Source organism: Gadus morhua, chromosome 1, assembly GCF_902167405.1.
Source record: "Gadus morhua chromosome 1, gadMor3.0, whole genome shotgun sequence".
NCBI classification, from domain to species: domain Eukaryota; kingdom Metazoa; phylum Chordata; class Actinopteri; order Gadiformes; family Gadidae; genus Gadus; species Gadus morhua.
Window position 1 is genome coordinate 21,070,117 of NC_044048.1, and position 26,116 is coordinate 21,096,232.

The window sequence follows — 26,116 nt, forward strand, 5'->3', positions numbered from 1 at the left end:
GGAAAAAAAGTTTTCCCAAATGGACTGTCATTTGGACAAAGCCCCTCAGAAGTGTTGCCTGCAAGACCTAATGGTCCAGAATGTAGTGGAAAAACAGTTTTTGAGATAGGAAGGTCCTACCGCCCTGAAATTTCAATACCTTATTCTAGGGCCTAACTGGGACCCCCGCACCGAAACTTGGCCCGGTCGGACCCCGAGGGCCCTTCCTGCCCGAAACTTGGCCCAGTCGGACCCCGAGTGCAGGAAGGGGGGGCCTGGACTTTCATAATCTTCGCTCAGTGAATGTGAAGGATGTTTGGTCGGATAGTTATGACGAAGAATCATAATGTGAATCTGAATATTCTTTAAATGTCGGTAACCCTTCCTTTTACAGTCCCCTAATTACTAGGTATTTACCCGGTACATGCATGGTAAATCATAGTGTATTACTGGGTAATTACCACTGGTAATAAGAAGGTAATACAGAGGTAGTTACCCAGCAAATACATGATAAATCATAGTGTATTACTGGGTAATTACCACTGGTAATAAGAAGGTAAATACAGAGGAATTATCCGGTAAATTATAGTGTATTACTGTGTAATTACCACTGGTAATAAGAAGGTAAATACAGAGGAATTACAGCTGAAGTACTAAGTAAAACCTCCACTATTACCCATCAACTCAACTAAGTAGCGTGTAGTTGTAACTGTTGTAGGTTGGTAATAACTCCGATATTGTGTACTTCCTAGGAAATTAGGCAACCAATTCTTAGAAACACCTATTATCCAAGGTTTATGTTGTTAACAGCCCAAGTTTAATGATGTACTATCTAGAAATTAGCATAGTGCTTTCCAATGAAATACTTTTTCTTAGTTATTATTCGTAGCTGCACCCATTTAGAAAGGGTTTATTCGATTTACCACTATGGAATTACTTACCTGGTAACAACCTCTGCAGGAACAGTTTTCCTCTAATGTTATGGTACATCTTCTTAAATACTGGGTACAAAGCCGTTTGTTTCCATGGTATTACCATATAATTTATAATACATTCCATTATCCATGCAGTCAAGACAAACTTGTACCATGTACATTCTGCGACATTACCAAGTAAAACACACCAATTTACCCAGTAATTAAGCTGAAACTGTACTGTAAAAGGAAGCCTCGTTTATTTCCATGGTATTACCAGGTTCTTACCATATAATTTGTAATACATTATTCCCTTTTCCATGCAGTCAACACAAACTTGTACCATGTACGTTCTGCGACGTTACCAAGTAAAACACGACAATTTACCCAGTAATTAAGCTGAAACTGTACTGTAAAAGGAAGCCTTGTTTGTTTCCATGGTACTACCAGGTTCTTACCATATAATTTGTAATACATTATTCCCTTTTCCATGCAGTCAACACAAACTTGTACCATGTAGGTTCTGCGACGTTACCAAGTAAAACACGACAATTTACCCAGTAATTAAGCTGAAACTGTACTGTAAAAGGAAGCCTCGTTTGTTTCCATGGTATTACCAGGTTCTTACCATATAATTTGTAATACATTATTCCCTTTTCCATGCAGTCAACACAAACTTGTACCATGTACGTTCTGCGACGTTACCAAGTAAAACACGACAATTTACCCAGTAATTAAGCTGAAACTGTGCTGTAAAAGGAAGCCTTGTTTGTTTCCATGGTATTACCAGGTTCTTACCATATAATTTGTAATACATTATTCCCTTTTCCATGCAGTCAACACAAACTTGTACCATGTACGTTCTGCGACGTTACCAAGTAAAACACGACAATTTACTCAATTTAAATGTTACTGATGGTGTTTTCATAAAACACATGACATTGTTATGGCAAGTGACCACAAGGAAGACTGCTTCAACCTCTTCCATTTGAATAAGCGGTGAATGCCATGCAGCAATCTGCCTATGGGAGCATCTTTGTGGTCATTCGCAAACCAATGAGTCCACTCGATGAATGAGAGATGACTCTTTAGTGTCTTCTCTGTGAGGTATCCCTGCAGTCTCCACATCTGGGATTTGAAGACTGACCAAGACCTGATCAGGTACCTCCAAATCACCCCTTCCATACTGTAATAAAGAATCAGAAGACAAGAAAATAAACATTAGGACTGTCAATTAATTAACATTTCTAGAACATGTAGAACTCAAAGATTATTTTGTTTATTAGTTTAAAAAAGGATGCTGGTCCTCTGGCCATTGTGTTTGGTCATATTGAAAAGAGAAAAAGGCATAGCCATAAATACAGTTAATAGGACGGGAGGGGACAGGCTGTTAGCTCCGGTTAGCACTTTAGCATCGAGCTAGCGGAGCTTCTGTCATTCAAATAACTCGGACATGTTGTTTAAAACCTATAACACCCAATTTATTAAAATATCCGGATTTAATCGGGCTCTCTCCCATAAGTACAGTTAATGGGACGGGAAGAGACAGGCTCTGTTAGCCCCGGTTTGCGCGATGCTAAAGAGCAGCTCTACCGGAGCATGCCACCTCAACAGGTGCAAGTAAGCCTCCGGTTTGATATTCGCCGGATATTCGGTTTACCACCCAATCGGATTCATCAACATAAGTGACATACATTACGGGCTTAGTATGTTGAGGACAGTTTAGGACGGCGTATCGCGAAAATCACAAACACATGTTGTCGCCATCGATGTCTGTGCAACAACGTCATTTACGTTCTGGCTGCTACCTGTTTTAGGGACCGTCAACAAGTTACACTCACCGACTGGTGGCAGAGACGTTACCATGGAATTGTTTCTGGAAATAAATCATGTAAAATAACATAAAAATCACTAAAAAATACATTTTGTCACCTGATTGTAGTAGTAGTTGCCAATGGTGGGCTGCTACTTACTGCAGGTAACTTTGCTAATATATTGCATTATTGTTAAACGGGATGCAATTTATAATTTCAAATATAGTTTAGTCGATTTTTGTAGAATATCAAACTATTAACTGCATTATGATTAACTATATTGCAATATATTTGTGTGATTAATTTCCTCAAACAATTCCATGGTAACGTCTCTGCCACCAGTCGGTGAGTGTAACTTGCTGACGGTCCCTAAAACAGGTAGCAGCCAGAACGTAAATGACGTTGTTGCACAGACATCGATGGCGCCAACATGTGTTTGTGATTTTTCGCGATACGGTGTCCTAAACCGTCCTCAACATACTAAGCCCGTAATGTATTGCACTTATGTTGATGAATCCGATTGGGTGGTAAACCGAATATCCGGCGAATATCAAACCGGAGGCTAACTTGCACCTTTTGAGGTGGCATGCTCCGGTAGAGCTGCTCTTTAGCATCGCGCTAACCGGGGCTAACAGAGCCTGTCTCTTCCCGTCCTATTAACTGTACTTATGGGAGAGAGCCCGATTAAATCCGGATATTTTAATAAATTGTGTGTTATAGGTTTTAAACAACATGTCCGAGTTATTTGAATGACAGAAGCTCCGCTAGCTCGATGCTAAAGTGCTAACCGGAGCTAACAGCCTGTCTCCTCCCATCCTATTAACTGTATTGGAGGTACCTGGTCAGGTCTTGGTCAGCCTTCAAATCCCAGATGTGGGGACTGCAGGGATACCTCACAGAGAAGACACTAAAGAGTCATCTCTCATTCATCGAGTGGACTCATTGGTTTGCGAATGACCACAAAGATGCTCCCATAGGCAGATTGCTGCATGGCATTCACCGCTTATTCAAATTGAAGAGGTTGAAGCAGTCTTCCTTGTGGTCACTTGCCATAACAATGTCATGTGTTTTATGAAACACCATCAGTAACATTTAAATTGAGTTAATGTGGACGGCTCTTTTTTTTGTCCGATTTCTTCAGTGTTCAGTGCCGTTTGTGAGATATGCATTGTTTGAAAGATAAGCCTTTGATTTTGTTTAATTTTAATATGCCTTTTAATATTTTAATAACAGTGGTTTGGGGTTTTATAACAACAATTAAAGTGCTTAACTACTGGTGAACGATGTTGCAGAACATATATGGTTCGTGTTGATTGCATGGAAAAGGGAATAACCAGTTACAACTTATATAAGAGCCTGGTAATACCATGGAAACAAACTAGGCTTCCTTTTACAGTACAGTTTCAGCTTACTTACTGGATAAATTGTCGTGTTTTACTAGGTAACGTCGCAGAACGTACATGGTACAAGTTTGTGTTGACTGCATGGAAAAGGGAATAATGTATTACAAATTATATGGTAAGAACCTGGTAATACCATGGAAAGAAACAAGGCTTCCTTTTACAGTACAGTTTCAGCTTAATTACTGGGTAAATTGTCGTGTTTTACTTGGTAACGTCGCAGAACGTACATGGTACAAGTTTGTGTTGACTGCATGGAAAAGGGAATAATGTATTACAAATTATATGGTAAGAACCTGGTAATACCATGGAAACAAACAAGGCTTCCTTTTACAGTACAGTTTCAGCTTAATTACTGGGTAAATTGTCGTGTTTTACTTGGTAACGTCGCAGAACGTACATGGTACATGTTTGTGTTGACTGCATGGATAATGGAATCTATTATAAATTATATGGTAAGAACCTGGTGATACCATGGAAACAAACGGCTTTGTACCCAGTATTTAAGAAGATGTACCATGACACTAGAGGAAAACTGTTCCTGCAGAGGTTGTTACCAGGTAAGTAATTCCATAGTGGTAAATCGAATAAACCCTTTCTAAATGGGTGTAGCTATGAATAATAACTAAGAAAAAGTATTTTATTGGAAAGCACTATGCTAATTCCTAGATACATCATTAAATTTGGGCTGTTACCAACATAAACCTTGGATAATAGGTGTTTATAAGAATTGGTTGCCTAATTTCCTAGGAAGTACACAATATGTGAGTTATTACCAACCTAAAACAGTTACAACTACACGCTACTTAGTTGAGTTGATGGGTAATAGTGGAGGTTTTACTTAGTACTTCAGCATTAATTCCTCTGTATTTACCTTCTTATTACCAGTGGTAATTACACAGTAATACACTATAATTTACCGGATAATTCCTCTGTATTTACCTTCTTATTGCCAGTGGTAATTACCCAGTAATACACTATGATTTACCGGGTAACTACCTCTGTATTTACCTTCTTATTACCAGTGGCAATTACCCAGTAATACACTATGATTTACCATGTATGTACCAGGTAAATACCTAGTAATTAGGGGACTGTAAAAGGAAGGGTTACCCGGCCAGGTACTGTGTGCATCAACAGCAATAAGAAACATTCTGTCCTCAAATGGTCCCGCAAAATATGCACACGCTGCCATGGTCCTTGTGGAAACCCCCAGGGGGGAAGAGGTGCGGGGGGAGGGTTGTTTCTGACTTTTTGGCTTGATGAACAGCTCTTGGCAAGCTCCTCAATTTGGCTATCCATCTTAGGCCGCCAAAAGTAGCTTCTTGCTATTTCTTTCATACGTACTATTTCACTGTGTCCCGAATGTAGCTGTTGCAGCACTTTTGTGCGAAGTGACAAGGGAATGACGACCCTCCTCCCCCACATCAAACACCTAGACTGGACAGACAGCTCCAACCTCCTTCCGAGGAAAGGTTTCAAGTTTGCGTCATCACCAGCAGTTCGACCCTTGACAATGATTTCCATCACAGCAGACAATTCAGGGTCATTTTGTGTCTCCTTCTTAACCTGTACAGCTGAAACAGGTGCTTTTTCTACCTCCCTAAAGTAGAATATGTCCACTGTGTTAGACTCCGGCTTCGTGACAGGCAGTGGCAGCCTAGATACACCATCCGCATTGCAGTGGGAGTCTGCCTTCCGATATTTGATGTCATATTTATGTGCTGACAACAACAAAGCCCACCGCTGCAGTCGGGAAGCGGCGAGCGATGGTATACCTGTGTGTGGACCAAGGATGGTTGTGAGGGGTCTGTGGTCAGTTAGGAGTGTAAACCGCCTCCCATATAGGTACTGATGAAACTTCGAACTCTGAACACAATGCTCAGTGCCTCCCGTTCTAGCTGAGCATAATTAGACTCTGCCTTGTTCAATGTCCTTGATGCAAAAGCATTTGGCTTTTCCTCACCACTTGGTAAAACATGAGAAAGGACAGCCCCTACTCCGTATGGGGAGGCGTCACAGGCGAGCTGAAGCTGAAGTGATGGGTTAAAGTGAGTCAGGACCTCGGACGACGTTAGCACCTTTTTAGCCTTTTCAAAAGCCTCCTGACAGCCAGCCGTCTTCCATTTTTTTTATCTTGGCGTAGCAGTTCGTGCAGCGGTTGTAGCAGCGAAGATAAATTGGGGATGAAGCGCCTGTAGTAGTTCAACAGTCCTAAGAAGGATCGTAGCTGGCTGACATTCTGGGGCGGAGGTGCATCCACAACTGCTGCTACCTTGGATGGTGCAGTGTGTAGCCCATCTGCATTAAAGGTTGGATAGGTGATTTGCTTTTTTGGCCATTTTTGCAAAATTACTTGAAATCCTTATCATAACCCGCTTACAGCCACTGAGTTAGAAGTACTGACATGAAAATTAAACAAGTCAATCATCTGTGGAACGGGCAGGGCTCGAAAAACTCCAGCCAATCATTTCCATTGCCACCGAGTTGCATTGGACAGTAAGTACGTCAATCAAACGGTCGTACTGCACTCCCCCTCCCCCGCGCCCCGCGTGCGACCCCTTCGTGCAGTAGCTCGTGACCCAGAGCAAGCTCCTGTTTGTTGTTATCCTGCGGTAGCTAATCCACATTTGGACCTAGCAGTAGAAGACAATTTCCATGGCAGACAAGACGCCACCATCCCCACCACCACCACCACCACCAGCAAAGAGAAGGAAAACTCTTTTTCAGAGAGTAATTGATAATAAAAACGCTGAAAGAGAAAAACTGAAATCAAGAATAATCCTAGGCGCTGCTTTCGAACGTTGGCGGCAACTGAAGGACGAGAAGGGTCTAAAAACCGATGCTTGTGTGGCGGTTGACCTAGTTTCAAAGTTTATACCGTTTCTACTCGGTAATACCGGTGTGGAGACGAGTGTATTACTCGGTGTGAAAATGTCCACACCGCGGCAACCCTAGTGAAAACCAGGACTTCCAATACAATTATATGAAACAAACATACATTTTCTAAAAATAGTAATGATTTATGTGACCGTTTAATGTTTATAACATCTGGTCCAACCATAGCAGCGAGAACGTATTCTCAGCAGGGGGTGCTGGGAAAAAAAAAAACTCAGCCTGCACTAGACTCGCAACTCGTTACATTGATAAAAAAAGATGTATAGCAGCGCAGCTCAATTACACCAGTGCATGCGCGCACAGTTGAAAATCGATCGTTCACATCCAGCTGCTCACAGAACAAGTTTAGCGCACCACCGCTACCCTCACACTTTTTCATATAACCTTTTTTCAGCACTAGGTCATATGAGCATTAAATAAATGCTGCGTCTCAAAATGCCTTGGACAGCAGCGAGGATGACTCGCTTTGCCACGGGCCGAAACAGTTCGGAGCGACCACAGCCAGAGCGAACACAGCGGGGCAGAGGAGTGTCAGGAATAGTCTTTGGTGTACACATCAGTAGGCTACGGCCTATTTGCACTACTGTTTAGTGGCAATGCAGTGTTTTATTCTATGCCTTTTTATTTTCGTATATTATTTCAATGAATACAATTTATTTATTCATAAAAAACGGATCTGGTCTTCAAATCTTTTTTCCAAATATAGGTCGTCTTACGGGGTTTGTGTTTATATTTGGACCAATACGGTACAGCGGGCGCTCACATGACGTTAAGCATTTCCTGGTGCATAATGTGACGCTTCAGAACCTAAAATCCCGTTTCTCCCCGTTGACACGACAACACATAACCGGCGTTTTCAGAAATCTCCACTTTGGCCGGAGTTTTTAGAAATGATCGTTTTCTGTGATAAGACAGGGCCTCGGACAGGGGGTGTTGCAGCACCCCCAGCACTCCTACTTCCCGCGGTACTGGGTGCAACTTACAGCTGAATGTAGTGCCATGTTGTTAAACGAAAACCTACGCTAGCCTGGCTCGCTCTCGCGCATCTCTGTTCGCGCTCGTGCATGATTGCGCGTCCAGGTACTTGGAATGGGTGGAGTCAGAGTCAGCGTTGAAGGAGAGGGGGTAGGACCATTTGAGTTGTGTATTTTCAAAATCTGCTGGCGTTTCGCAAATCACCTACCCAACCTTTAATTGCATTAAAATAAAATAATATATATTTTTTTAAATTAAAAAAAAAAGCACTGAACAAGATCTGCACCTTAATTTCGTTGTGTAAATACACTGTATTCAACCCAATGACAAATAAAGATTCTATTCTATTCTAATTACATGCCCCAGATATTCCACTGATGGTCGAAAGAAGTCAAATTTCTCCTTACGGACTCTCAAGCCGTAGTCCTTCAGTCTTTGGAGGGTAGCGTCCAAGTTGCGCAGATGTTCATCATCGCTAGTTCCGGTGCACAAGATATCGTCGAAGTAGCACTGTACCCCTGGCAATCCGCTGAGGATCTGATCCATCGCCCGCTGAAAGAGTGCTGGGGCTGAGGTGATGCCAAAAGGCAGTCTGCAGTATCTAAAAAGTCCCTTATGTGTGTTGATGGTCAACATTTCACGTGGCTGTTCTTCCACATGCATTTGTAGGTAAGTAAGTAAGTAAGTAAGTAAGCTTTATTTGTACAGCGCCTTTCACAGACCAGGGTCACAAAGCGCTTCACAGTTAAAACAAAAACAATAACAATACACAGTTAAGAAGTACATACAAATTTAAGTTTAAAAGGCCAAGACAACTAGGTGACAAACATAGCAGCCCCAAGACAGCTAAGCAAAAGCATGAGCAAACAAATAGGTCTTTAGTTGCTTTTTGAAGGAGTCAACAGACTCCATCGAACGCAGAGAGAGCGGAAGATCGTTCCAGAGCCTGGGAGCAACAGCCTGGAAGGATCTGTCTCCTCTGGTCCGGAAACGAGTGTGTGGCAACGTCAACAGATTCTGATCCACAGACCTCAGAGCCCGAGTTGGGGTGTAAGGCTGGATCAGATCACTGATGTAAGGCGGAGCCTGGCCATGCAAAGCTCTGAACGTTAAAACCAAAATTTTAAAATTGATCCTGGACGAAACTGGCAGCCAATGAAGAGCTTTAAGAATAGGGGTTATATGAGTCCTCCTATTAGTGCGAGTCAGAACTCTCGCTGCAGAGTTTTGCACTAACTGCAGGCGAGACAGCTCCTTTTTGTTTAGACAAGAAAACAAACTATTACAATAGTCTAAACGCGAAGACACAAATGCATGAGTGATCAGCTCCAAGTCATTTTGTGAAACCATTTTCCTGAGTTTCAAAATGTTCCTCAGTTGAAAAAAGCAATTTTTGGTCAGCTGTTTACAGTGCTGCACTAATGACATGTCTTTGTCAAACACAACACCCAGGTTTCTTAGGCTCGGTTTGACAGACTGGCCCAAGTCACCCAGGTACTGGTTAATCCCTGGAATGGAATCATCAGGGGCAATAACCAGTGTTTCTGTTTTGTCCTCATTAAGCTGCAGGGTGTTATCACTCAGCCAATGTTTTGTCTCCACCAAGCACTGAACTAAGGAACTTAGCCTCTGGAGCTCAGTTGGCTTGAAGGAACAGTAAAGCTGGATATCATCAGCAAACATGTGGTAAGAAACATCAGGAAATCCCTGGATGATTTTTCCCAAGGGGATCAAATACAGCAAAAATAACACAGGGCCCAAAACTGAGCCTTGGGGGACTCCACACAACAGATCTGCTGACTCAGACCTTATTTGGTTAACAGTGACACTAAAGCTACGCCCAGAGAGGTATGACGAGAACCAGTGTAAAACTGACCCTGACAGTCCTACTTCATCCCTCAGTCTTCTCAGCAGGATCTGGTGGTCAACTGTGTCAAAGGCTGAGGACAGATCTAAGAGAACTAGAACAGTGCACTTTCCCGAATCAGCAGACATCATAATGTCACTGGACACTTTCAGTAAGGCCGTCTCCGTAGAGTGAAGTTTGCGGCAACTGAAAGGTCTCATGGATGTTACCCTGATCCAGGAATAATGACAGCTGTTCAGAGACCACCTTCTCTAGGATCTTGGACAAGAGTGGCAGCTTTGAAATAGGCCTGAAGTTACTGAGGACAGTCGGGTCTAAGCCTGTTTTTTTAAGTAAAGGCTCCACTATGGCATGCTTAAATGTACTGGGAAACACACCTGTAGACAGAGAGAGGTTTACCATTTTGGTGACCCAGGGGCCAATTACATCAAACACTTTCACAAAGAGCCTACATGGAAGGACGTCAGATGAGCAAGAGGAGGGTTTCATCTTGGTCACCAGTGCAGAGATATCAGTAAGAGTCACAGACTTAAATGAAGACCACAAGCTGGAGACAGGCTCAATGACAGCAGGGGTTCCACACAAAAGGGGAGGGATTTTCTCCTTGATCATCTTAATTTTGTCAGTGAAAAATCTCAACAATGTATTGCTGTCAGCTTCACAAAAAACAGGGGTAACTGGCGCAGCAGAACATACAAGAGAATTGATAGTGTCAAATAACACTTTGGGGTTTTTCTTATTTACTGTTACCAGTTGGCGAATGTAGTCCGATCTGGCATTTTCCACCATCTCATTGTATGAGGACACAAGATCCCTGAGATAAAGTCTGTGCACCTCAAGGTTAGTGGCTTTCCACAGACGCTCAGTCTTTCGACATAGTCTCTTTAGACTCAAGGTAACTTCATTTGTCCAAGGGCACACTTTTTTCTGTATTGACAAGTTTGATTTAACAGGTGCCACCTGGTCCAAAATTTTAACACACTGCTTGGTAAAACAGTGCATAAAATTGTCCACATCAAGGCAATCCATAAATAAAAGAGGGTCAAACATAGCAGAAAAACTGTCTGCAGTATTAGCAGAGATAACACGCCTCTGAGACCTAACTTCTAAGGGCTTAGGCTCAGGACTGAAGTGCAGATCAAACAAAACAAAACAATGATCACTCAGATGGACGTCCTGTACAGACACATTTGAAATGTCCAGGCCAAGAGTAAAAACTAAATCTAAAATGTGGCCTTTCTGGTGTGTAGGCTCAGAAACATGTTGCTCAAAATTAAAAGCTTCAGTCAATGATAAGAGTTCCTTCGCGGAGCAAGATGAGCTGTCATCAACATGAAGGTTAAAATCTCCAAGGATTAGAACAGATTCCAAACTTATTATGGAGGTTAAAAAGTCACTAAAATCCTTCAAGAACACAGCAGCAGGGCCAGGAGGACGGTAGATTGACACACAGTAGAATGGATTTGAAGAACCCACCCTGACCATCTGAGACTCAAATGAAGTGTATTCTTGGGTCTGAGTCACTTTGCATGTGCAACTGTCCTTGTATACAACAGCCAGACCCCCCCCCACGACGACAGGGGCGGGGCTTCCCGACGGCAGAGCAACCAGCTGGACAGAGTTCATTTAGATGAATAAACTCTTCCTCTCTCTGCCATGTCTCCGAAAGACACATTAAATCCAGCTTTTCTCTTGTGAAAAGATCGTTCAGAGAGAAGGATTTATTTGCAATAGACCGGGCATTTAACAGGCCGATATGCAATGTTGATGAAGTCACGGAGGCAGTGTCCGCGGAGCGCAGCGGGATTGGTCGCAGGCATCGGTCACGTGGGCTCCGGCTGGACCGTGCCGGAACCGGTGTAAATACGGAAGAGCGTGGAGGCGATGAAAGCCGCTGACCACTACTCCAGCGCTGTGTAGGCTCCAAGACTGTCATAGTGGTCCAAGCAGATGGCAGCGTGGATGTGCTGTCACACACATTGAGGAGAGGGATCCGGTACAGGCACCTTACGCGTTCTCCGTGGCCGAAGATGGCAGGGCCCAGGCGTGCTGCAGCGCGTCTTCGCTTGACCTGGACTCCGGATCGCGAGCCTCTTTTCCTTGATTTCCTGCGGACTTTGCCCGGCGCCCGACAAAGCAGCAGGTACTCAGGTGAGTCGGGGTCGATGATGAAAGGAGGAGGGAACGCTTGTTTGTACCTGCCCCGTGTATCAGACAGGCCCTCCATAGACTCTTTGATACGAACCAGAGAGTCCCGATCATAGATCCGTAAAACTGAGACACATCCATTTGAAATACGGGCTGATGTAAGTAGGTCTTGTAAGTCCACGGGAGAGGCGAGAAAGTTGGGACATAAATCCGATGGTGTTGAGTCCCTGATGTTAAGGATCTCATCTCTCGTAAAAATTATCCGTGACATCGCCATAGCAACATAATAACAAAAAATGGAAAAAAACAAACAAAAACGGAAAAAACGGAAAAATTGAAAAAACCTAAAAAAGTCTGAGTTGATCCGTAATAAACAAAATTAAAACCAACACAGTTTGTGACAGTATGACAATAAAACAATAATCCGGTTTGATTCGCAATAAACTAAATTAAACACTATTAAAGACTAAAAACAAACACAGAAGTGTGCACCAACACACCGAAGCAGCCATACAAGGCGCCATCACCATAACAACTGATAAGATCAGGTAAGCCTGACTGAGATATATCTTGCTGAATTTTTACCCCCACTCAGCCCAGAAAACAAGTCAGCAATTAGGGGAAGGGGATATTGTTCTGCTAGTAACACAGGACGATGGCCGATGGGCGTGGCCCATTCACTGATCGTCACAGGCTCCAAAACGCCATTCTTGACCAGGGCATCCACGTCCGCTTCCACCTTGGTTCGGATTGCATATGGCACTGATCTAGCTTTCATGAACACAGGCTTGGAGTCAGCTTTGACATGTAACTTCACACTTATATCCTTCATGCTGCCTAATTCGTCACGGAAAACCTCTGCGTTTTTCTCCAGTATCTCCTGTAGGGGAGTGAGACTGTGTGACAGCTTCCTTGCCACCTGCCAGTCAAGACGAATTTCACGTAGCCATGCACGTCCCATTATAGCAGGATGATTCCCCTTGGTCACATAGACTGGAAGCTTTTTTGTTTGTCCATTGTGGATTACAGTCACATCTGTCATCCCTTCCATGTCCACTCGTGTCCGGTATGTGCTTTAAACACAGTGTCTGATGGCCACAGTGCCCTTCCAACTGTGGCTCAGCCCAGTAGCCATCTGAGCTCCCATCCACACTCATTATCCGCACAGTATTTACAGGAATCACTCCTCTCATTTTTATGCTGGACTGTGCGCACATGTCTTTTCTGTTTGTATTTGACATTGTCTCTTTCGTTCTCTATCTTTGAGCTTGTGCCTGTGCTCGTATTACTTCTGCATGCCCGTTCTATGTGGCCTTTTTTTTCCACATTTATGACAGTCCAACTCTTTAGCCCAGCATGTCGCTGAAAGGTGTCCAGATTTACCACAGCGAAAACATGGCCCTTGTACGTACGTTTTATCACTGACGAGTTGGTGTACTCTTCCTGTAGCATTTAGTTGTTGGGCTTCCTTTGATGCCATTTCCATTGTCACACTAACATTTATGCCTTTTTCCAGCGTCAATGTTCTTTCTGTGAGCAATCTCTTCTGTGCTGCTTCATTTCTCAGTCCACATACCAGCCTGTCCCTTAGTGTGTCATTTAACACATCCCCAAACTCAGTGTTCAGCCAACTTGCGTAGGGCTGCCATAAACATAGTGACAGACTCACCCTCTTCCTGGCCACGTTTTTGAAATCGGAATCTTTCTGCAATTACCAGGGGTTTGGGTGAAAGGTGGTTTGTCAGTATATCCAGTATTTCCTCGTATGTTTTACTGCCTGGCTTTACTGGTTGTAGCAAATCTCGCAGCAGGTTAAACGTTTTTGGTCCCATTATACTCAAAAAAGTGAGCACCAGTTTCTCATCTGTTATTCCATTAGCCACGGCAAAGTAGCCAAAACGCTCTGTATATGAGCTCCATTGTGCGATTCTTTCATCAAAGGTGCCGATTGAGCCAATAATTGCAGCCATTTAAGCCCCTTTCTATTAGTGCTGCTTCCCCCTCAAATAAAACTCACAACGTCATTGCTTGTCCGTTCTTCCCTCCAGCTGACTTGTCCGGAGCACACCCCGCGCACTGAGGGTCGGCAGTCATGCGAACCACGGGGCATCAGCGGGAAACAGAAAACTCCACTTCTAGTAGACAACACGCGCCGGTTCAGACGTCCTCGTCGCCAGATTTGTTATATCCTTACTTCTTCACATAAACACGGACAACGACGTTGCGTTAACTGTTCATTAAGCCAGCATGGCACGTGAACAGTGGTAACAACCGAGAGGGACTACCGCCAGAATATTACCCAGAATACCCCGGTGCTTCATTACTACGGAATCATAGTTAACCCAGAATACACAACACTTTTCTCAAGGCTACAGCTAAATAAAAAAACAAAATTCTCTTAAGAGCACGCAAAACAATGATTTTGCATAAACTTTTGCAAAACGTTTTGTAAAATCTTTTGCAAAGTGTTTTGTGGATTGAAATGTCTTTTGAATTTTGCAACAGATGGAGCTTGGCGAAGTGCAATGCAATCACGGGGACGCTATAGCTTTTCAATTTGAATAAAGGAAGGTTATTCTATTTTTATTGTTATCACGTTTGCAAATTTTATTGAGGATTTCAGTGACACTTTGCATATTAAAATACACTTTGAATAACGTATTTCCAAATTACATTATTAAATTGCATAATGAATTGTCAATTGCATAATGTCATTACTTATGGAATTGCAAATTGCATTGCCATTTGAATTTTGCTACATCCTTCCATACTCTCCCTGTGTCGTTGTTTGTGCGTGTATCCGAGGTGCGTGTGTGCGTGCGTGCTGTGGCAGCCCGCTCCCCCAATGAGCCGGGCTCCAGGTACGAATCACACGTTAAGCAAAGGTTAGCCGCACTCGGGATTTATTGCATACATTTTCTCCAAATAACACAATATTATACTTGCGGTCTCTGGGGCCTCCGTGAGCCTCTAGTTGCTCGCGGACCCGAGCGCTTCCTTCTCGCTCGCAGACACGAGCGCTTCCTTCTCTCTCGCTCCCGTTCCTCCCAAATGTCAGTCCTCGTGCTCAGGTGTCTCCCATCTCCCTGATTGGGGTTCAACAGGTGCTCTCCTTCGCCGGCAGGTGGATGACGGTAGTATATTCCGTCCAGGATGAAACCTCGGGTCCGTCCGGACCAAGGTTTAAGGGGCGGGAGGCTACACTCCTCCACCGCTTGATTAGGCCCCCGGTAGTAGGGGAATACCTGCCTGCGCCCAGGCAGGTATCGCGTCGGGACAAGGCATCAGCGTCGGTCTGCTCCTGGTTGCCCTCCCGGTGAGGCACGATCTGCTTCTGGTGGGCCTCCCTGTGAGGCCTGATCCGCTTCTGGTGGGCTATCGGACAATCCCTCCCGATCAGAAGCGGCACCGTGAGTTGTGGCACGATCCCTGCCCTAGCCGTGAGCACCCCCTGTGGTGTCCGGATGACCACGTGGCAGGTCTCGTATGTCCGGGTGCATCAGCATGCAGGGCCGGCCCGTCCCCTCGTCCGCGTAGGCCGACGGCACCGTCACGTCCCGGTCTCCCGCTGCGGCCTCGTCTTCCGCTGCGGCCTCGTCTCGCGCTGCGGCCTCATCTCCCGCTGCGGCCTCGTATCCTGCTGCGGAGGCGGCGGCATCGGCGTCTCTTGCTGCATCGGCGTCTCTTACTGCATCGGCGTCTATTGCAACCCGGTCTCACGAAAATACGTGACACTGTCACGTTATTTAATCTATTGAAACGTGATCAGGGACACGTATTTTCAAAATTTTCGTGTCAAAAAGCACAAATTTCAAACCCATGTATTTCAATTGGAAGTATTTGTCGTGTCATAAGCACGACTTCCAAACTAAGGTTCTGTCCGGGAGCGTTCTCCCTAATGTCCCTTAAGGAGCTCCGTAACAAACATTTATTTACTGTGATAACTAACAATATGACAGCTTTTGGCCACCCGTTTCTACTTAAACTTGTCTGTGAACAATATGACAGCTTTAGGCCACCCGTTTCTACTTTCACCTTTGATTCTGAGAAATTGTGACAATTCACGGATATATTAAATGCAGGTGCGCTGCTCAGGCAAACCGCGAAGGAAAAAAGGGTAGCTGCTTCATCTGTTCTTTTTAGAATTGTATGTCTTGATGTTTTGATCTAGCCATAGATCTATTGTCTTGTTTTTGGCTATGTGAATGGAAGTCCGCGTCGATGCCTCGCAAGTCCAGTGTCGCGAGCGGACGTGACATCTAGAAATCATACCGTATAATAATGGGTTATCATTAATATTGATGTGTTGGGGTTGATTATAACTCGTGAATAATATTGTTTGTACCACAGTCTGGGGGAATACTCGTATTCTGATTGGCTGCAGTAGTATTATCTCCTGATATAGGCCTACAGACACCTGCTAAGTAGTTCCAGTCAGTGTTTAGATTCTCTGCCCGAGCCCGAGCCCGAGCCAACCCGACCCGCGGGCCGGGTCGGGCCGATATTTCCCACCACTATCCTCGGGCCGGGCCTTTGATCGAGCGATTTTATTTTTATTTTATCATTGGTTTATTGGCCTAATCTGAGGAGAAATCGATGCCATAAACAGAAATATTATAGGTCTTTATTACACGGGTCTTCTCAATGCCGTGGAACGCTCCGTTCACTTGCATGGGTCCGGTGACTTGTCAACCCCTCTGCTGATCAACACTACGAATGCTGGTAACGAATAAATTGTAAAAAAAAAAAAGACACAGCATGTGAAGTTATTTTTTCGTTTTGGCAGTAGCCGTGTAATAAGCGGGCTAATGTATAGAACGTCGCCGGTCAATATCGAAAATAAGACCCTTCAGGGCGAAGCAAGACACCTTCGCTGCGCGTCGGTGTACTGTTTGCCCTGGTGGGGCTTATTTTCCCGATAATGACCGGCGTTCTATGCATTATCCCTACATATATATAGCAGAGTAGACTAAATGTGAACAAAGTTACATATGTATTAAAAAAAATGTTGGGTTGAAATCGGGCTCGGGCTCATAATTACAGTTAATCTGTCGGGGCGGGCCGGGCTCGGACAGAACGTGCACGGGCTTGGTTTTCTTTATTAATCGAATGGGAAATGCAATAGGCCTATTTTAGGACCGAATCACCGTTAAACTTGTTTCTAATAACATTCCTAGCGAGAAACATACTTTTTACTTGCATAATCTTTAGTCAGTGATTACGTCTGATCTTTAGTTTTATAGTTATTAGGAAGATTTTATCGGCTCGCTCGCATGTTTCAACGACGTCAGGTTGCTAGGGACGCTGCTTTCGCTAAACTAGCAGCTCATGTGTTTCCTGCGTTTATGTTATCAAACCGTTACTTTATGTAGCCTAACTTTTAATGATAGCATCTTGTTAGAAACACGTGTATCTGAGAGCCAACCCAGTCGCCAAAAGCATACGTTGACAGTGTACGTTTTCGTGAACACTGGATTACGTCGCATTTCAACATAAAATAGCGTGTTATACACACACACTCACACACACACACACACACACACACACCACACAACACACACACACACACACACACACACACACACACACAACACACACACAATGCATTTCGCTGCTAAAACAACAACAACAGATATTCCCTCAATTATTATTACTTTCAAAACGTTGGCCAAGGTGGAATATCCTTTTTATTTGGGCTGCTTCTAGGACATTTTGGGTGGATTTTGAACGGTATGTGGGCAGGACGTTTTTTCAGGACCTGGCAACCCTGCGCTGTTGCCCGAGGTGCAGAAATGCTCCGGGATCCACTATGGCCAAAAGACTTGTATGCCCCCCCCCCCCCCTTTAATAAATTATATGGCAGAATAAAGAATAAATTCATGCATTATCATTCAACTTGAACATGTGTTTTTACAGTATAGCCAGGGCGGGCCGTACTATTAGGCAAACCAGGCATTTGCCTGGAGCCCCAGGCCCCATAGAAGGTTTTTGGGGTCCCCAAAATGCCCCAATGCATATATTTTGTCCCCATATTTATTATTTTTATAAAAATCTCTTCACAATAGTAGCATCGGGATGTCTAATTACTCATATTTTGACGATCTTTCCGTTTGCACCCCCCTTCAGTCCGCACTACATGGACTATTCCATGTTACGCGCATCACGCTCATCACGCGTATGCAGAAATGATGTCAAATTCAAAACAGTAAGCGGTAAGAGAGAGAGAGAGAAATCGAGTGAGACATAAATCGAGTGAAACATGAAGCGATCTTACGAAAGCGGGTCAGATAAAATAAGAAGAAAGACCAAAGGCAGGACTTGCTTTCAAAGCTGCCAAAGCTATCCAGCTTTTTTACAGCCACCGCAGTGTTAGCGGGACCGTCGGCGGATCAAGAGCAGCCGTCAACGTCGTTTGCTGTCACGTTACTGCTCCTTTCATTCCAAGTGGCTCTGGCTCAGCCAGCAGCGATGCTAATGACGTGTGTCAACAAACTGACGGAGATGATGCATAACTGGTAGTGAATATTGCTCATTCTCCTTCTTCCACTTCGGTTATTGAAATTGATGACAATAACGATAACAATGACTGCAAGACACATATTCTTGTGGATGACCCAGCACTCTGGCCCAAGCTGCTGTGTCTTGGGCAGGCGCACACATATTCTAGTGGATGACCAAGCACTCTGGCCCAAGGGCCGCATATTCACAAAAGCATACTATTACATAGTAAGGGAAAATGATGAGAGGGTGAACAGGTCTTGGTTAGTCTAGTGAAAGTGCAGACCGTGTTTTTTGCTTTAGTTGTTGCCTTTTTGGAAAACAAAAACAACTGAGTGAGGAAGGATTTAAACACTGGAATAACCTTGCAATGCATCTAATCAACCATGAAAGGTCTGAAGAGCACAGGAAAAATACTGATAGCTGGAAGCAGCTATCAGTAGGTTTCCAGTAGGTCACAGCATATAGCTGCTGTGACCTACTGGAAACCCTCAGGTAAATGATGACATAAGGTTAACAGTCAGTGTAATGTGTCAACATAACTAATCTTATTGTTTTGTATGTTATTCTCAATTTGTAAATAGATAATTAAAATTTGCATGAAAGAAGGATAGTGACTTTTGTTCATCCCTTGTATGGAGTATCTCATTATGCGACATAAGGTACAATAGACCGGTAGATGCAGGGGCCCCTAAATTACTGTTCGCCTGGAGCCCCCAAAGGGCTAAGATCGCCACTGAGTATAGCGTGGTGGAGGGGTGACGTATGTTGGCCAACCCGGAAGTGAGCGTCGCCCTGGTTTCCCTTGACAAAAAGCCAACAGGTTTTTCCATTGGATTTTGGATTATTGCAGAAAAATGTGCATCTTTGAAGCACCTCCTCAAAAACTGAAAATAAATAAATAAATAAAAATATCTGTGCTCCAAAGAACGAAATGTAAACCAATGCATTCTGAATGGGAGTGTTTCTCAGATTTTTCCATGCTACACAGAACGAAATGTAAACCCATGCAAATAAAGACTTCATGTTCATAATCATTTAAATATAATTAATCTCCTGAGTGTGTAGAGTGGTATTCTATTTTTTTCAACGGGGCTGCATCCAGTCACTTGACCGTCATGGTTGCTATGGTGGTTGCTATCGACCGCCCCCTCTAATCCTTACATGGTTCTAAAAACCACGCGGCAAAGGAGCTGCCGTCCATTGTGTTGTTTTTGTCGTAAACTAGGGTCCGATGGTTAAAAATAGACAGATATTCCAAGGTATCCTTAAAAGGCAGCTTAGATGTTTTTATTTTGTGCAGTTTAGACTTCTTCTATAACCTATTTTACTTCCTATTTATGTCTAGTGTACAACCCTACTGTCCACAAGCATCACCCCCCCCCCCCCCCCCCCCCCATATGGATTTGGAGAATTGCTGCCACGTCCCAGTGGTGGAGGTATCATATATATGAAAGAGGGCATTCAATTATACTAAAATGATCAATTAGGAGGCCGAAGCCCTAAAGGAAGTGATGCAATAGGTGACTGAGTCGACAACATTTAAGTAAGCTTTGGGGTCTTTATATATCAAAGGGGGTCTCAAAGGACGCATATACGCTTAAACTGTGGCTTACAGGAAATGACTCAGAAAGTGCTCCATCTCGTTGCACATTTTACCCAGCGGCTCGCTTGCAAGATTTTGGCCTAAAGTTCTTCCAGACCTACACCGTAGCCATCCAACCTGCATATCTGAGAATCAGGCCTCTCTTTAATAATGACAAAAGGTTATGAGAGAAATACACATAAACTTTTGTTGTCTCATAAGCGGCGTGGTGCCGGCTCCTTTTGACCTTTTGACCCCAGACTTCTGAGGGAATAGCTGAATCAATTCATTAGTCAATCAGAAGTATGTAAATATCTTCCCGGTGGCGTAAGAGGGCGAACAATGTGTCCTTCAACATCTACACTTCCAGGCGATTGCAACGGTGCCACACATGAGCATATTCGAACATGTTCAATGGTAGTAATTAGCTGTCGAAATTGGAGGCCTTAATCAATAATGAGCAGCTATTGATTTACTTCCGATAAAATTGTGACAAATGACATGTTATTTAGCATCTACACGTTGATCTGAGTCCAATGACACCAAGCATGACACTCTAGCAAATGGTAACATGTATTTTACATGGTACATATGGTCTAGGACATGATCTCGGTGTGGCAAGAGCAGGCGCGTCGTTAGACCTGGGCATTCGGGGCTATAGCCCCGGATCTTTTGGGATCAGCCCCGAATCTCTGCCGTAAAAAAAAAAATTAAAAATATGTAAATATACATATATTAATTATATATATATATATATATATATATATATATATATAGCTGCTTTCATACACGTAAGTACTGGCTGCTCTGCTGAATATATGCTGCATCGTTGCGGCAACATTGAAGACGATCGCGTTGACTTCTGCGGTCTGTTCTGCCTCCATGCTGTCTGCGTCAAACGAAAACAAACCTGAGTGACAGCGGCCGCACTTATCCGCCTCCTGCAAATGCACGTAATATCCCTCCCCTTGCAATGCCGGCGCTGGCACTGGCCGCGGGAGCAAGATGTTATTCAAACAAAAATGCATCAATCATTGTTTTATTCTTTCATTACACAATTTTCTTTCATTCTTATAAATAAAAAAATAATATAAATACATATATAAATCTAGCCAACTTGTCAATCAAAATTAGTCTTGTCTTGTCTCTCTAGTGGTTGTTCATTCTAAAACACTACAATCTTTTGAGAAGCCATGGTTGCAGCCTCTATAGGCTTACTGTGGCGCTGATGTGAGTACGTATGCATGCAATACTACTACTCATAGTAATAATCGGAGAGGGTTGAGAAACAGTGGGTTGACAATCCATTCTGGTACCTCATTTTGAAAATCCCCAAAAAAGAAACTTCACATAGGACTGTCTTTACATTTTTAATACATTGCTTTGGAGGTTTTCAATCTAACATCCCACTGGTTGATTTACCTAAGAGAAAAATGTTATTTTTTAAAGCATCCACAGCAGCCATAATAATGAGATTATGAGACAATGAGAATGAAGCGGCAACAGTGTGACTGTGCAGAGTGAGAGAGATGGCTTCAATGGATGACCAGGGATTGGTGGTGGTGTTACCCAGGAAGGGCGGCTGTAGTAACTGCAAGCAACAGAACATGAATAGTGAAGTGGAGGAAGGAGTCGAAATGAGACTTCATAACAGATTCATGTACAGCTCAGATTTATATGGAGATACGCTTCTTAAACAACTTGCATACAGCATAAGCAAGTAACAGAAACAGTCTGGGAAGATTATTTTTCATTATTTAAATCTACATCCTGGTTACACGTCGCGCGATAGCGCATACATTTCGTGCAAGCGAGTGTTTACTTCCTGGTTACAGGTCGCGCGATAGCACATATCATCTCATGCGATCTTAAAGAGAACTTGACGTGAACAGTTTAGGAATGCATATTCCGGGAAAACATTAGAACTCTGAAATGCTGACTAAATATAAAGCATGTTTTTATCTGTAACATTAAACCTACACTGACAATAAGTAATAACTTAAAAATGAAACATAAAGCAGACCACTACTTACTTGCCGTTGCCTGGCTGGGGAGAAAGGTCCGTCGGAGCAGCGATGGCTTCTTGACATCGGGTAGGTGCACGCAGGCTATATAGGCTATTTAATGTCTTATTTTTGCCCTGGCGCTCGGCATAGGCGACCTATGTGTTGGGGGCGCCTTAATTAATTAATCGATACATTAATCAATTAATTATTTAATTAATTAAGATACCGTAGCACGCAGGAGTCAGGACGGTGCTCCCCCCCGGGCTAAAGCCCCGGATGTTTTCAATTGCTAACGACGCGCCTGGGCAAGAGGGCAAGCTTGATCTCATTGGACTCAGCTTAACGAGTAGATGCTAAATAACATGTAATTTGTCAAAAATCTCCATCGGGAAGCAAATCTATAGCTGGTCATTATTGATAAAGGCCTCCAAAATCGACAGCTAATTACTACCCCGAAACATATTCAAATATGATCATGTGTGGCACTGTTGCAATGGCCTCGAAACGTAGATGTCAAAGGACACCTTGTTTGCCCCGTTTCGCCTTCGGGAAGATATTTCATACTTCTAATGGATGATTCATATTTAAGGTTCTCAGAGTGAGACTTTAAGCGGGCTGCAGCAGAAGTGTTGAGACGAAAGATGATATCAAGACATTTAGGTAACCCTTCCTTTTACAGTCCCCTAATTACTAGGTATTTACCCGGTACATACATGGTAAATTATAGTGTATTACTGGGTAATTACCACTGGTAATAAGAAGGTAAATACAGAGGTAGTTTCCCGGTAAATACATGGTAAATCATAGTGTATTACTGGGTAATTACCACTGGTAATAAGAAGGTAAATACAGAGGAATTATCAGGTAAATTATAGTGTATTACTGTGTAATTACCACTGGTAATAAGAGGGTAAATACAGAGGAATTACAGCTGATGTACCAAGTAAAACCTTCACTATTACCCATCAACTCAACTAAGTAGCGTGTAGTTGTAACTGTTTAGGTTGGTAATAACTCCGATATTGTGTACTTCCTACGAATTAGGCAACCAATTCTTAGAAACACCTATTATCCAAGGTTTATGTTGGCAACAGCCCAAATTTAATGATGTACAATCTAGAAATTAGCATAGTACTTTACAATAAAATACTTTTTCTTAGTTATTATTCATAGCTACACCCATCTAGAAAGGGTTTATTCGATTTACCACTATGGAATTACTTACCTGGTAACAACCTCTGCAGGAATCTGTTTTCTCTAGTGTCATGGTACATCTTCTTAAATACTGGGTACGAAGCCGTTTGTTTCCATGGTATTACCAGGTTCTTACCATATAATTTATAACAGATACATTCCATTATCCATGCAGTCAACACAAACTTGTACCATGTACGTTCTGCGACGTTACCAAGTAAAAAACGACAATTTACCCAGTAATTAAGCTTAAACTGTACTGTAAAAGGAAGCCTCGTTTGTTTCCATGGTATTACCATGTTCTTACCATATAATTTGTAATACATTTTTCCCTTTTCCATCTAGTCAACACAAACTTTTACCATGTACGTTCTGCGACGTTACCAAGTAAAACACGACAATTTACCCAGTAATTAAGCTGAAACTGTACTGTAAAAGGAAGCCTCGTTTGTTTCCATGGTATTACCAGGTTCTTACCATATAATTTGTAAGACATTATTCCCTTTTCCATGCAGTCAACACAAACTTGTACCATGTACGTTCTGCGACGTTACCAAGTAAAACACGACAATTTACCCAGTAATTAAGCTGAAACTGTACTGTAAAAGGAAGCCTCGTTTGTTTCCATGGTATTACCAGGTTCTTACCATATAATTTGTAACACATTATTCCCTTTTCCATGCAGTCAACACAAACTTGTACCATGTACGTTCTGCGACGTTACCAAGTAAAACACGTCAATTTACCCAGTAATTAAGCTGAAACTGTACTGTAAAAGGAAGCCTCGTTTGTTTCCATGGTATTACCAGGTTCTTACCAGATCATTTGTAATACATTATTCCCTTTTCCATGCAGTCAACACAAACTTGTACTATGTACGTTCTGCGACGTTAACAAGTAAAACACGTCAATTTACCCAGTAATTAAGCTGAAACTGTACTGTAAAAGGAAGCCTCGTTTGTTTCCATGGTATTACCAGGTTCTTACCATATAATTTGTAATACATTATTCCCTTTTCTATGCAGTCAACACAAATTTGTACCATGTACGTTCTGCGACGTTACCAAGTAAAACACGACAATTTACCTAGTAATTAAGCTGAAAACTGTACTGTAAAAGGAAGCCTCGTTTATTTCCTTGGTATTACCAGGTTCTTACCATATAATTTGTAATACATTATTCCCTTTTACATGCAGTCAACACAGACTTGTACCATGTACGTTCTGCGACGTTACCAAGTAAAACACGACAATTTACCCAGTAAGTAAGCTGAAACTGTACTGTAAAAGGAAGCCTAGTTTGTTTCCATGGTATTACCAGGCTCTTACCATATAAGTTGTAACTGGTTATTCCCTTTTCCATGCAATCAACACAAACCATATATGTTCTGCAACATCGTTCACCAGTAGTTAAGCACTTTAATTGTTGTTATAAAACCCAAACCACTGTTGATGAAAGGCATATTAAAATTAAACAAAATCAAAGGCTTATCTTTCAAACAATGCATATCTCACAAACAGGCACTGAACACTGAAGAAATCGGACAAAAAAAGAGCCGTCCACATTAATCAATTTAAAGTTACTGATGGTGTTTTCATAAAACACATGACAGTTATGGCAAGTGACCACAAGGAAGACTGCTTCAACCTCTTCAATTTGAATAAGCGGTGCATGCCATGCAGCAATCTGCCTATGGGAGCATCTTTGTGGTAATTCGCAAACCAATGAGTCCACTCGATGAATGAGAGTTGACTATTTAGTGTCTTCTCCGTGAGGTATCCCTGCAGTCTCCACATCTGGGCTTTGAAGGCTGACCAAGACCTGACCAGGTGCCTCCAAATCTCCCCTTCCATACTGCAATAAAGAATAAGACAAGAAAATAAACATTAGGACTGTCAATTAATGAACATTTCTAGAACATGTAGAACTCAAAGATTATTTTGTTTATTAGTTAAAAAAGGATGCTGGTCCTCTGGCCATTGTGTTTGGTCATATGAAAAGAGAAAAAGGCATAGCCATAAATACAGTTAATAGGACGGGAGGGGACAGGCTGTTAGCTCCGGTTAGCACTTTAGCATCGAGCTAGCGGAGCTTCTGTCATTCAAATAACTCGGACATGTTGTTTAAAACCTATAACACCAAATTTATTAAAATATCCGGATTTAATCGGGCTCTCTCCCATAAGTCTGGGATGCAAACAGGTGAAGGGTCAAAAAAGTGAGTACATCGCGGCGACTTGCCGATCCCACATGAGACCATGGAAGGGGCGCAATGATGAAAAGGGCCAAAGATTTCTACTCCATTCTTTATTGAATTGTAAACATATTGGCAATAGCTAGAGTAACGGATTAATACAAAAAACAAAACAACATTTTCATTGTCATTTTGACAGAATTACTTTTTTTTTTTGCCACCAGGATCTCGAGTGCCCGACGCCTTTGTTTGGCCGCATGCTTCATTCTTGCCCTCTTTTCGGCTTCGAGTGCAGCCCTTTTACTGTCCTCTGCAGTTTGTGCTTTCTCGTACCCATATTCTTTAGCCCTCTCCATTGCTGAAATCCGGTTCTTTGGCGTCTAGCCGCATCCCTTGCCCCAGCAGACTTGATGTTTTGACACAGCCTTTGATCCAATTTCCCATATTTTGGATCGTCCCTCTTAAAAATTTGAGTGGCGGACATGTTGCCTGATTTTAGTGTGTATTTAACAGTTTGGAATGCATTAAATGTAGGGATAGCCATGTTGCTGCTCTTTGGGTCAATAATGTCCCCCATAAGACATTGAAGGAGGCCTCCACCAATGGGCCATGAAAGATGGAGAGGGCGGCTTTCACGACTTTGCT